Source organism: Anoplolepis gracilipes, chromosome 14 (assembly GCF_047496725.1).
Source record: "Anoplolepis gracilipes chromosome 14, ASM4749672v1, whole genome shotgun sequence".
Taxonomy (NCBI): Eukaryota; Metazoa; Arthropoda; class Insecta; order Hymenoptera; family Formicidae; genus Anoplolepis; species Anoplolepis gracilipes.
The window spans coordinates 7,582,355-7,594,468 of record NC_132983.1 but is presented as its reverse complement, the minus strand read 5'-3'; the positions used below and the strand labels follow the sequence as shown (position 1 = coordinate 7,594,468).

At 31.0% G+C, this 12,114-nt stretch overlaps 1 pseudogene; it reads right to left on the bottom strand.

The window, feature by feature from the left end:
- The window catches only part of LOC140673319 (cytochrome P450 4C1-like), a 157,834-nt pseudogene that overhangs the window by 49,714 nt on the left and 96,006 nt on the right, over nt 1–12,114 (bottom strand).

Sequence of the window (12,114 nt, the reverse complement as noted above, 5' to 3'; positions counted from 1 at the left end):
AATGATTGTCGATACTAACCAGTGAACTTTGTTCTGGTTTAAATATGCGCAGAGCAATATTAATAAATTAAGTCGTTTGATTAGATAAAAGAAAAAAATTTATTAAAATCAAAATTTTATTCTTCTCGTATTACTTATTGTATTAAAGTCGTATATGCTTATTAAGTAAAAGTCTATAATTTGTTTAAAAAAGGAGAGATAAAGTTGCTGGCAAAGAAAGTGACACAAGTGTTTCTCTCTTATTTTAATAACTATAACTTATTTTAATAAACTATAAATTTGTTATCTAAATAAAAATAAGAAATATTACTTCTATTAAAATAGAATTTTCAACAAAAACAAGCACAAACGAGTATTGTTTGTAATTTTTTCTACAGATAATTCGTGGTGAGATACTAAATTGCTCAATGCACGTGTTGGACTTTTATATATTAAATCTTTGATTTACTGAAGCGATCGACAATATATACTTTTCTATGAAAATAAAAATTAGTTAAAAAAAATAAAATTGTTATGCTTGTGTATTGTTAATATCGATGTCAATATTTTTAATTTACAAAAGATTTTAAATGATAACTATGCAAGAATCTGGTGGTCGGATAGAGAATGACGGACGGCGTTGCGTCGGGATTAACGTCTCCTTTAATTAGATGTAAAGTTCTATACAGAGTCAATGCGCGTAAAATAAACTCCCGATAGATGATCTTTATACAATTTAATTACGGTCGCTTTCGGTTTAACGAGACTGATAGACGCGAGTTTTCGCGGGTGCGACAGAAATTATCGCGATCCGCTAGTAACGGACTGCAGAAGGTAGCAAGAACTTCTGGATTTTCGCGATAAAATTAAGAAGTAGAATCACACACTATCACGTCGGAGCTCGAGATCAAGTGAGCGGAAATGGTCGCGCGAAGGAGTTTTATAGCAACAAAAGTTCGCGAAGATTTCTCGGCGTTTATTTTCTTGTCGGTTTAAATAATCAAAGTCATTTTTTGTCGACTAGTTGTTATTTGTTGTTGTTTGTCACCCCTTCGAGCAACCGTTTTTGGTAAGATTGTCTTTCAATTTGCGTAGCGCTGGGACGTTGCGATTCGCGGAGCGTGATAGCAGAAGCGCGCGCTTATTCGTTGCGCAGCGCGGTGCGCGCGCCTTTACTATGGCGCGGCGATTACGATCGTTCTCTGGTGAACTCGTTTTCGAACAATAACAAAATCATTTTAAATCAATAGTTTAAATTTCAAATTATATTTTGAAATGGTACCACAGATTTTACCTTCTTAAGTAAAAATATGCATTAAAATAAGTGCTTGATTTACATAGTTCAAATTGTTGTTATTTTTAGATATATTATAGAGAATATATTCCTGAGTAATACAATATTGACTTTTGTAACACTCTTTGGTTCTTGATATTTACAATTTTGAAGTATCATAATTTAGACAGCTCTGTATAAAAGATTATACCTCACGATTTTGTTTCTACTTAGATATATTATATGAGAAATTGTTCTTCGAAAGTAATTATCAGCAAGAATAAAGTGAGGAAAAGCATTACTTTAGAAGATATACATATTAAAGTTTCATAATTTTAATGCTGTTCCTTAGATATAAACTGATCTTCACAAGAAATCTTTACAAAAGAAAAAAAATACGTCAAGTTAAAATCAATTATATGGCTCAAAAATAAATGAGATCACTATAGACAATACGCCAAGTGTTAAAGATATATCAATTTTCGCAAAGTATCATTTAATGTAAAATTTATCGTAGTTTGAAACAGAATATGTTACAAAATTATTTGTATTAATATGGAAACACTATGTATATACGTGTATATATATATATATATATATATATATATATATATATATATATATATATATTGCACACTTCGAGTACTTTGTGACAAAGTCACCAGGGGCCGAACAGCCGCCCCTGCAAAATAATCGGCGCCTTTCGGCGCCACCAACCGTTACGACGTTGGGGCTTCCGAGCTCTCCACTCGACCGCCTCCCTACTCTCCTCGTAACCGAGAGTGGGAGGCCGGCCGCCGGGTATATAAGCCGGCTCGGCCGAAGAACCGGCACCTAGTTCTGTTCCGATCCTTCCTCGAGAGAGTTCCCTCGAGGCTCCAGACACCAGCGACTATCCTCGACCACGATCCTCCGGACAACGAGCGTTCTCGTTGAACCGACCGGGCGTCCCCGGCCTCGTGCACGAGATTAAAACCGTCTGTTTCCGGGCGACAACACGCAAACCGCCCGTCTCCGGGCGAGTAACGTTGACATCCGTCCGTTTCCGGACGACAACCACCGACCCGCCCGTCTCCGGGCGACCAGAAAGAGAGAGAGAGAGAGAGAGAGAGAGAGAGAGAAAGAGCAAACCGTCTGCCGCCAGGAAGCCACGAACCGAACCGTCAAGTCGTCCACCACCAGGACGCACGCCACCGACCGAATCACCGAGCCCGTGTCGTCAGGGCTAACACCGACGGCCCCAACATGGGGCAGATATGTACACGGGTACATACCGCCCCGTGTACATATCTGCCCCCGCCATTGTAAATAATTGTAAATATCGTTATCCGCGAATGTACGAGCATAATAAACTCGACTAAGAGATACAAGAGAGAGGAGTCTATCACCAGCCGTGTCCGTCCTTCTCCCGAATCCTGGAACCGACGAGCTTGTCCGAGACGTCGGGAAAGGCGGAACATTACAACTTACTAGTCTTGAAATTGAAAAATTGCTATGCATCCATTCATTTTTCAATTATTATTCATTTCACTGATAGATTCAGTATTCAAAGAATTAAAACTAAAGTGACGAACAAAAACTTGGCGTGCCCGAATCAAGGCATTAAAAACTGGCTTTATAAAATTAATTTGTAGAGTATAATAAATAATATTTTTGTTTGATAATATGGCATTGGATGGTATAAATTTTTTTTTATAATTTTACTTCCTTCTACTTTGTTTATTAGACTTACAATATGTTTTTAAAATAATTTTTTAAAATCGTAATTAATTTGCTTACATTTTTACTTTTTATGCTAAGGCAATGTTTTATTTTTAATTACTATTACTATTACTACTATTATTAATTACTATTATGTTTTATATATATGTATATAAAAAAATGTAAAAGATTTATTATAAATTTAATATTTATTAAATAAAACAATAAATAATAAAGTCAGTGCTCTCTTAAATATAAATTATTAAATAAGTTAAAAACGGCAATAGAGAGCAAAATTTAGTCGTGTTAAACGAGTTAGGAATTAATTAAACAATCATATAATAATTAAAACAAAATAAGGTATATTATAGATAATATCAGAAATGACAATAATTATTACATATGTCGCATAATCTTCAATAATAAAATTACTAATAGCGGTGTTCTATATCGCATTATCATAACGCAAATCAATCCTCATATCAAAAATTACAAATGTTAAGAGAATCTTTATATCGCATTAACGTAACTCTACTCATACGAAGATATTAAACCGACAAATGTTATCAAGAAATTACAGTTCAATTATATAATTATTTGGATGCGTACATTTCGAGCTCAATCTTTGAGTCTTCATCAGCGCAAAAATTAAATCACAAATATAAAAATTTATAAATTAAAACGAGAATATTTAATAATGTGTTATGAGTATAAATATAAAACGCTGTTGTCTTAGTTGTATGAACCTACTCCGATAGATGTTTATTACAGACGAACATAGTCAACAATAAAAGAAATCACTGACCTGATAATATTGTGTGTGAATATCAATGTTCGTTGATATCTGTAAGAATGGGTGATGTTTTTAATATAATTAATTAAATATTTTTTATGATCACTGTTCAAAAACTGTTATGAAGCTCACTTTCCTGTTCACACATTTACTTTATTTATTTATTTATTTCTTCAAGAATCAACGGAACGAAAATTCCTTCTAGTACAATTTCAAAAGAATAATATACAATAAAATACAAAATATAGTCTAAAATTTACACTAATAATATAAGAATATAAGTACGCAATTAATAAAATATGATAAATTAAGGTAACGGTGACTAAATCCAATGGGGGAAATTCCTTCTAATCAGATTTGGACTTGTGTGAAAAAAATCAATACGCGCTGAGAAATCATTTGCTAATAAGCATAATCTAGTGGCTTATTTCTACCATACGACGTTCTATGAGCCTCAACAGCAAATAGCTGATGTTGCCTGAGTGATCTACCAGGAACGTGTAATTTCATATTTGATAAAAGTTCAGGGCAATCGACACTTCCGTTTAACAATGCACATAAAAACTAAGTCCAACATGATTCTACGATCACTCAGCGTTAGAAGCCCAAGATTGTCACGCAATACATCATAGTTATGGTCAAAAGCGACCATCGGCTTATGCATAACAAAACTCATACGATGAATAAAACGATGTTGAATTCTCTCAATTGACATATTATGATTTGCGTAGTAAGGTGCCCAAATAACAGAAGCGAATTCTAATTGAGGCCTCACTAGGAAGCAATATAATAGTTTTAATGTGTTAACATTGCTGAAAAATTTACAAACACGAATTATGAAGCCCAGTTTTTTAAACGCAGAGTAAGTAATGGATTTCATATGTTTATCACACGACAAATCGCTACTGAACAAAACCTCCAGATCACGAATAGAGTCAACTGACGGACGGAGAAGCGGACTCCATTTAAAACATAATTTTGTAGATAATTTTGTTATTTTTGCGACTAAAATGTACTATGTGACATTTAGATATATTAAAGTTGAGCCTATTTTGACTGCACCACTTTTCTAAACCAATTAGATCTTGCTGAAGATAAAAGGTATCGACAGGGCTAGTAACTTGTCGAAAGATTTTTAAGTCGTCCGCAAAGAGCAGAAATTTTGAGTATTTGAATGCTTGTTCAATATCGTTTATTTTATAAATAGGTTGAACAACAACGGACCCAAGTGAGATTCTTGAGGAATACCCGAGGTGACTTTTATATTTCTAGAAAAAGAGGTGTTAATTTTTACAGTTTGATTTTTGACAGTTAAATAGCTAGAAATCCATTTTAATAAGTTTCCATTAATACCAAAATTACGAAGCTTAGATAAAAGAATTTTATGATCAACACTGTCGAAAGCCTTTTTAAAATCAGTATATACTGCATCTATCTACTGCAGTCTCCTCTCAAGGGCTGTGACTATATAATCATGATACAACAAAAGATTTGTGGAGACCGACCGGCCCGCCACAAATCCGTGCTGTTCACCTATGATTATGTTCTTTGGAAGCGATGATAGCTTTACCGCGAAAATATTTTCAAAAAGCTTAGGAAATATACATTGCTTACTAATGAGCCTGTAATTCGGAACCATACTCTTATCCCCACTCTTGAAGATTGGCACAACAATGCACGTTTTCCAAGCCTCAGGAAAAATGTCACATGAAAGTGACTTATTGAATATCAGCCACAATGCTCTAGATAAGACATACTTGCATGATTTTATGAATAACGGAGATATGCCATCAATTCCTGGATTTGAATTTAGATTTAATTTATTAATATGATTTAAGACCTCCCCTATGTTTATATCAAGGTTTAATATATCTAAATAATGTTTAGATTTTTCATCGCTAGGAATCGAATCACCTTTAAAATCGCTTTTAACATACACAGATTCGAAAAAATCTGCAAAATCTGCAATAGATAAATTGCTCCCGAGGTGACAGCCATTGTTACTAATATAAGACGGTATTGAACTCTTATTTTTAATGTTGTTTATAAAACTCCAAAATATTTTCGCATTTTAAGAGATCGCCGATTCAGTTGTCCGCAGATACTTATTCCAGGCCCGTTTAGATAGAGCTTTACATTGAGATTTCAAAGTTATAAATGACAAATAGTCAGAAAGTGAATTTGATGATTTAAAGTTACGATGAGCTTTCTTTTTTTCTATTGTGAGAGATATAAGTTCCGCAGAAAACCAACTCGGATAAGCAGATCTGCGTATTGTATACGTCGGTACATATGAAGTAATCACGCCATTGAGGTGCATGTATAGGATGTCAACAGCATCGTCAACATCGCGACTCTCCAGTTCGCTATCCCAAGATATACTGCCTAAATACTCATTAATCGCTTCATAGTCCGCACGCTTAAAACTTAACATTAGACGATCTATCCGCACGTTCTCTAAATGACACAGGCAAAGCAAATTCAAGGACCGGATGGTATTTATCACAACCTATTAAAGGATCCAATGCTCTTACGAAAGATAAATTCAATAAATTAGAAAATATCATATCAAGCATATTTCCGTCCACATTACCGATAAAATTATGCTGGTAAAGATTAAATTCATTAAAATAGTTTATGAGAACATTTGCTTGTCTAATCATACTACAAGGTCGAGAGACATTATAATAAAGAGTACCATCCGTATCATTTTTAAAAATTACGTGTGGAAGATTAAAGTCTCCAGCAATTATAAAATCGGCATCATTAGAGTTTAACATAATATTCTCAATAGTATGGCAATGCGACTCATAAACCACTTCTGCACAACATGATAGTATATATGTACCACTGACAACGATACGCCTGTGGTTAAACTGTGTTTCAACAATTATATGCTCGATATCGGAAACAGACATATTTAACATTCTACTGTAAAAACGGTTTCGGATCGCGATCAAAACACCATCTCCGTGAGAACGGTCACAGTTTATAATTCTATCTGATCTAAATACATTATAATTTTCAAATCCAAGCTCAGCGTCCGCAATGGAACCATTTAACCACGTTTCAACTAATATAATAATATCATAGGTTTCAGAAACAGAGCTCAAAGCACAACGCAAGTCAGATAATTTGGTTCCAAACCACGAACATTTTGTACATATACTAGAGGAAGCTTTAGGAGTTTTTTGAAATTTGAAATTTCACAATTTTTGGCACACCATCGATATAACGAATAGTCTTATTTTCGGCGGCTTCTACCATCTCCTTTAATTTTGCTCTAAGATTCTTCAAGTGAGTTTTCGCTGTTTTATCCTGTGAAATTTTCACGGAACCTGTATATCTTCTTTTGTTCTTTAGAACATCCAATACATCACGCTTAGAAAGAAGGGTAATTTGTATTGGCCTAGTATATTCTCGACGTTTCACCCCCAGTCTAACAATCTTAATGTTTGGTACGTCCCTAGGTAGGATTGTTTTTAATATGTCCTTGACTAAGTCAGCATCTGAAATGTTTGAATCCGTAACGGATTCAGGCTCATCCATATAAAAAAGAATCATGTTTTTCGTTCTTCTTTCCCTCTTAGACATTTCAATTAATATCTCCTCTTCGTATGATGTGGACCACTTTCGCCCCGGAATTTTCAAGTTTGTCGATCCTATTCGATAGCTGTAAGAAATTATCGTTTATTTTTCCGATGTCCGCCTTATAGCCCTCAAGCCAACTCCTTTCGAAAATCTGCAAATATCGATCGAAACTCAAAACGTAGTTCCGCTCGTATCATTTCCCGGATCTTTTCCAAGCATGAATTGCTGACAATATCAATCTGGCGAGGATACTGAGAGCCATCAGCAGCACTACAATCCAAAAATTTGCCTCCTTGGTGTGGATGTCCCGTGCGAGAAATACAGCTCGGGTGCGATGCAACGTCGCATATACTGCAAACTATTGGTTTCACCAGTACCGTGCCACATCCTCCGCAAGTTTTTCTTCCATCCATTATTAATATTTAATTTTTAAATTTTACTCAATTTCGTTTTACTTCAAAAAGAAAAAGAAATTTGTATAAGCAGGTAACGGTCTGCAAAACGGAAGAAAACACAACCGTCCTCTAGAGAAGACAAACAAAGACTGTGTGTTTACGAAAAATTTTGAAAACATGTCAAGATTAATTGAGAATTAAATTTCTTTTTCCAAAAATATTATGTCAAAATTATATATTTTTAAAACAAACAGACGACACAAAATTCAAACGATCAGGAACATAGCTTCTATAACATACATAAAATAATCTTTAATCTAAATGGGATTATTTAACTTGCCTCTCAAGTATGAAACTGTGATTATTATTAACACGCTCTTGAACTAAAAATATTATAAGTATAGGCCTCAGATGTGCATTGTCAGTTCGCGAAGATTTGTTGTACTAGTACATGTATCCGTTTGAAAAGATTTGTAATATCATTTAAAACACTTTAAATATTTGAGTAATGTTTCAATAGAATGTTGCTACAGATAATCTATCAGGTAATTGAGTAGTATTTATTTATGTAAAGTAAAACTTTATAACATTTCATTTCAACATTTGAATTATGGTTAATAATATAATTAGTGTAAGTGCATGACTTTTATACATAATTCTTTGAATAACAAGTTGTTAACTTTGTTTAATTGTTATAATCGTATATTATATTATTTTTGCGCATATTTTTAACAATTAGATAAACAAAGGAAAAAACACTGTTAAACAATCGTGATAATTATATAATTTGTATTATATATGAAAACACAATGTGTTTGTGTGTGTAACGTGGTAATAAATTTGATAAAAATCACATAAAATTTTCAAATCAATTTCTTGTTTATGAGAAAGTGTGCGAATGCTTAATTAAATAGCTCTGTTTATTACGCATCAATTCTTTATCTTTGCTTAGCAGTAAAAATAGATTTAAAATAGATACGCACACACAAATTTGTAGAACTGAACTTTAGACAGACATTATTATGTGATCGCTTAAAAGCATTTCTTTACAGTTATAGAGTAAATAAAATTAATAATAATGCTAAAATAACTGATACATTTTTAGATAAGTAGATAAAAATAATACTTGATCTAATTTTGATACCATTAATCACTAATCAGATTTTGCAATAGAATCTTAAAAAATTATATCTTATAAATAAAAACATAATTATAAACAATAGCCGATAAAATTTTTTTTTATTTAATTTTTTTTATATTTATATTTATTATAATAAATAATTCATCACACTATTTATAAATCTTTAAAATTATTAAATATATAAAATATAATTAAAGCATGACTTGCAAAAATGAAATTAATATTATTTTGTTAATAGCGGCATCTCGAAAAGGATTTTTAACTAATTTGGACATCAGAGAAGAAATCGATACTTTTATATTTGAGGTACGTATCAGTAAATTTAAAAAATTTTTAAATTTTTATATATCATTATTTAAGGAAGGATGATACACACACATATATATATATATATATATATATATATATATATATATATGTGTGTGTGTATCATTCCCGATTCAGTGACTTCGCCCCGATATTTTTTCTCGTCTACATCTCTTTAGGGGGGTATAGAGGGGTTTTTAGAGTTCTCAAAAATGAGAATCTAAATATGTGCTCTGTGCACTAATTAAAAATTCTTTCGTGAAAAGAATTAATTTCTTTACGCAGTTTCTTTACGCAGTTTCTTTACGCATCAACATCCGCGCATGGGCTCTCATTGCCGAGTATATCTTATAATGTTTGTAAATATTGGAGCCGTATATATTTTCAAATTATATATATATATATATATATATACATATATATATATATATATATATATATGACGATAATTACAGAATTATGATACTACAGCGATGAGTATGTTTTCTTTTTAAACATGTCATATTAGACAAAGTATATATTGTTAAATATAAAATAAATTTAATTTGTGTGTGTGTGTGTGCCTTAACATTTTAAGAATACAATATTATTTACATTCTGTTTTTTAAAAGAATTCTTATTTTTGTACATTTTAATATTTCGAAAATTTTATATTACGTTTTTCAGAGTCACGTAGTACCTGCTGGAACTAATTTACATCTTAATATCTGCGGAGTTCACAGACTTTTTTTATTGTTTTTGTTCAACATTATAAAATATATATATAACATAATAAAATATACATTGTAAACATGTCGCGTGATTTCTTATCTCAAGACACACAAGTGTGTTTTGTCTCGTGTCTCCTCACTTTCATTCTTTGATTGATCGCGAATGATGATATTTCAAAGAGAAAGAACTGAAAATAACAAGAGCTCGCTATTAAACGTTTAAACGTAATTAGCATGTCTATTTATTATACAAAAGGTTTTTCCAAATAAATGTATTTTAAGTCTAGAACCTGATATTACACATTTATGCGATTAACGAAAATAAACACGGACAAGATGGTTTTGTGAAAAATAAAATAAATATTACAGATTTTTTGATAAAAACCGAACTTTGTTCTTTTTTAATTAATTTAAAATTTTTAAATTCTTTTTTATAATTCTGTTCTTTTTGTTACAACGATGTGTTATAAACTTGGTATTTTCTTGAGAATTCTAAATAATATCGTGGATAGATAAAATATAAAGCATTTATCTTTCGATAAACCATTGATTTCTTGATACTTTCATGTGTAGATATATAAGTATAAAATTTAATCAAAATCAAGAAACATATAAACCTTCAGCGACAAATAACAAAAGAGAATATGGAGAATATGTAGAATCTATTAGTCTATCTAATTCAGAGTTATTTAAATTACCAAATTTTAGTAATATTGCCAGATTCTAACCATGGTTATAATTGCAATTATAAAATGTTCCAACTTCTGGTAGATTTAGCCGTCAATTATTTATTGCAGATAAATATTAGTATCTGTGGTTCTATTTATTGATAAAATTTATCTCTACGAATTAAATTGTTATCGAGAGACATTTTTATTTGGTGATTGAAAATAATGAGTAAAATTACCTTTCGGTAAAAAATTTAACATGTAGATATGAAATTTACCTAATAAGTTAAATTTTGATTGTAGTGAAATACTAAACTGCCCAATGCACGTTCTGGACTGATTTTTATATACTAAATCTTCGAATTACTGAAGCGTTCGACAATATACACTTTTCTATGAAAATAAAAATTGGTTAAAGAAAAATAAAATTGTGTTTGTAACATATGTGTTATATTTTTAATTTCAATGTTAATATTTTTATTTTGAAAAAGATTTTAAACAATAACAATTACTATGTTAAATTAATAGTTCTACAATTACTATTTGAAATGGTTCCACAATTTTTATCTTTCCAAATAAAAATATGCATAAGAATGTATGATTTTAATATTAAAAACAGAGAGAGAGAGAGAGAAACAGGTTGAAGAATGGTATTTTTTTGCGATAGAGGGTAGAGATGTAGGCGGAGCTCTTCCCCTGTCCACACATTTATTTTATAAAAAATTTTGAAAACATATCAAGGTTAAGATCATTGAGACATTTATTTTATAAATAATTTTGAAAACATATCTCAAGATTAAGATCATTGAGACTAAAATTGTTTTTCTAAAAATATTATTTCAAAATTATATATTTTAAAAACAAACAGACGCCACAAAATTCAAACAAAGTGTAATTTAGGAATGTACCCTCTATAACATATATAAAAATGAAAAAACCTTATTGTAAGTACATTTATCAAATGTGTTGTTTGGTCTTTAATCAAAATGGGATTATTCAACTTGCCTCTCAATTATGAGACTCTGATTATTGTTAATACGCTCTTGAGCCAGAGATATTATAAGTATATGCTTCAGATGTGCATTATCAGTTCGCGGAAATTTGTTTTACTAGCACATGTATCTGCTTGAAAGGATTTGCAATTTATTTAAAATATTTTAAACATTTGAATGGTGTCTCAATTGAACGTTGCTTCAGAGAATTTATCAGGTAATTGAGTAATACTTATTTATGTAAAATAGAACTTTATAACATTTTATTGCAATATTTGAACTAGGGTTAATAATATAATTCGTGTAAGTGCATGATTTTTATACATAATTTTTTTTCTAATAACACAAGTTGTTAATTTTTGTTTGATTATTATATCATATTGTTATAATCATACTAAATGTATTATATTCTTTTTGCACAAATCTTTAAAAGTTAGATAAACAAAGGAAAAAATGCTATGAAACATTCGTGATAATTATATAATTTGTATATGTATATTAAGTATATGGAAACACAATATGTTTATGTGTGTAAGGTGATAATAAATTTGATAAAAATCACATA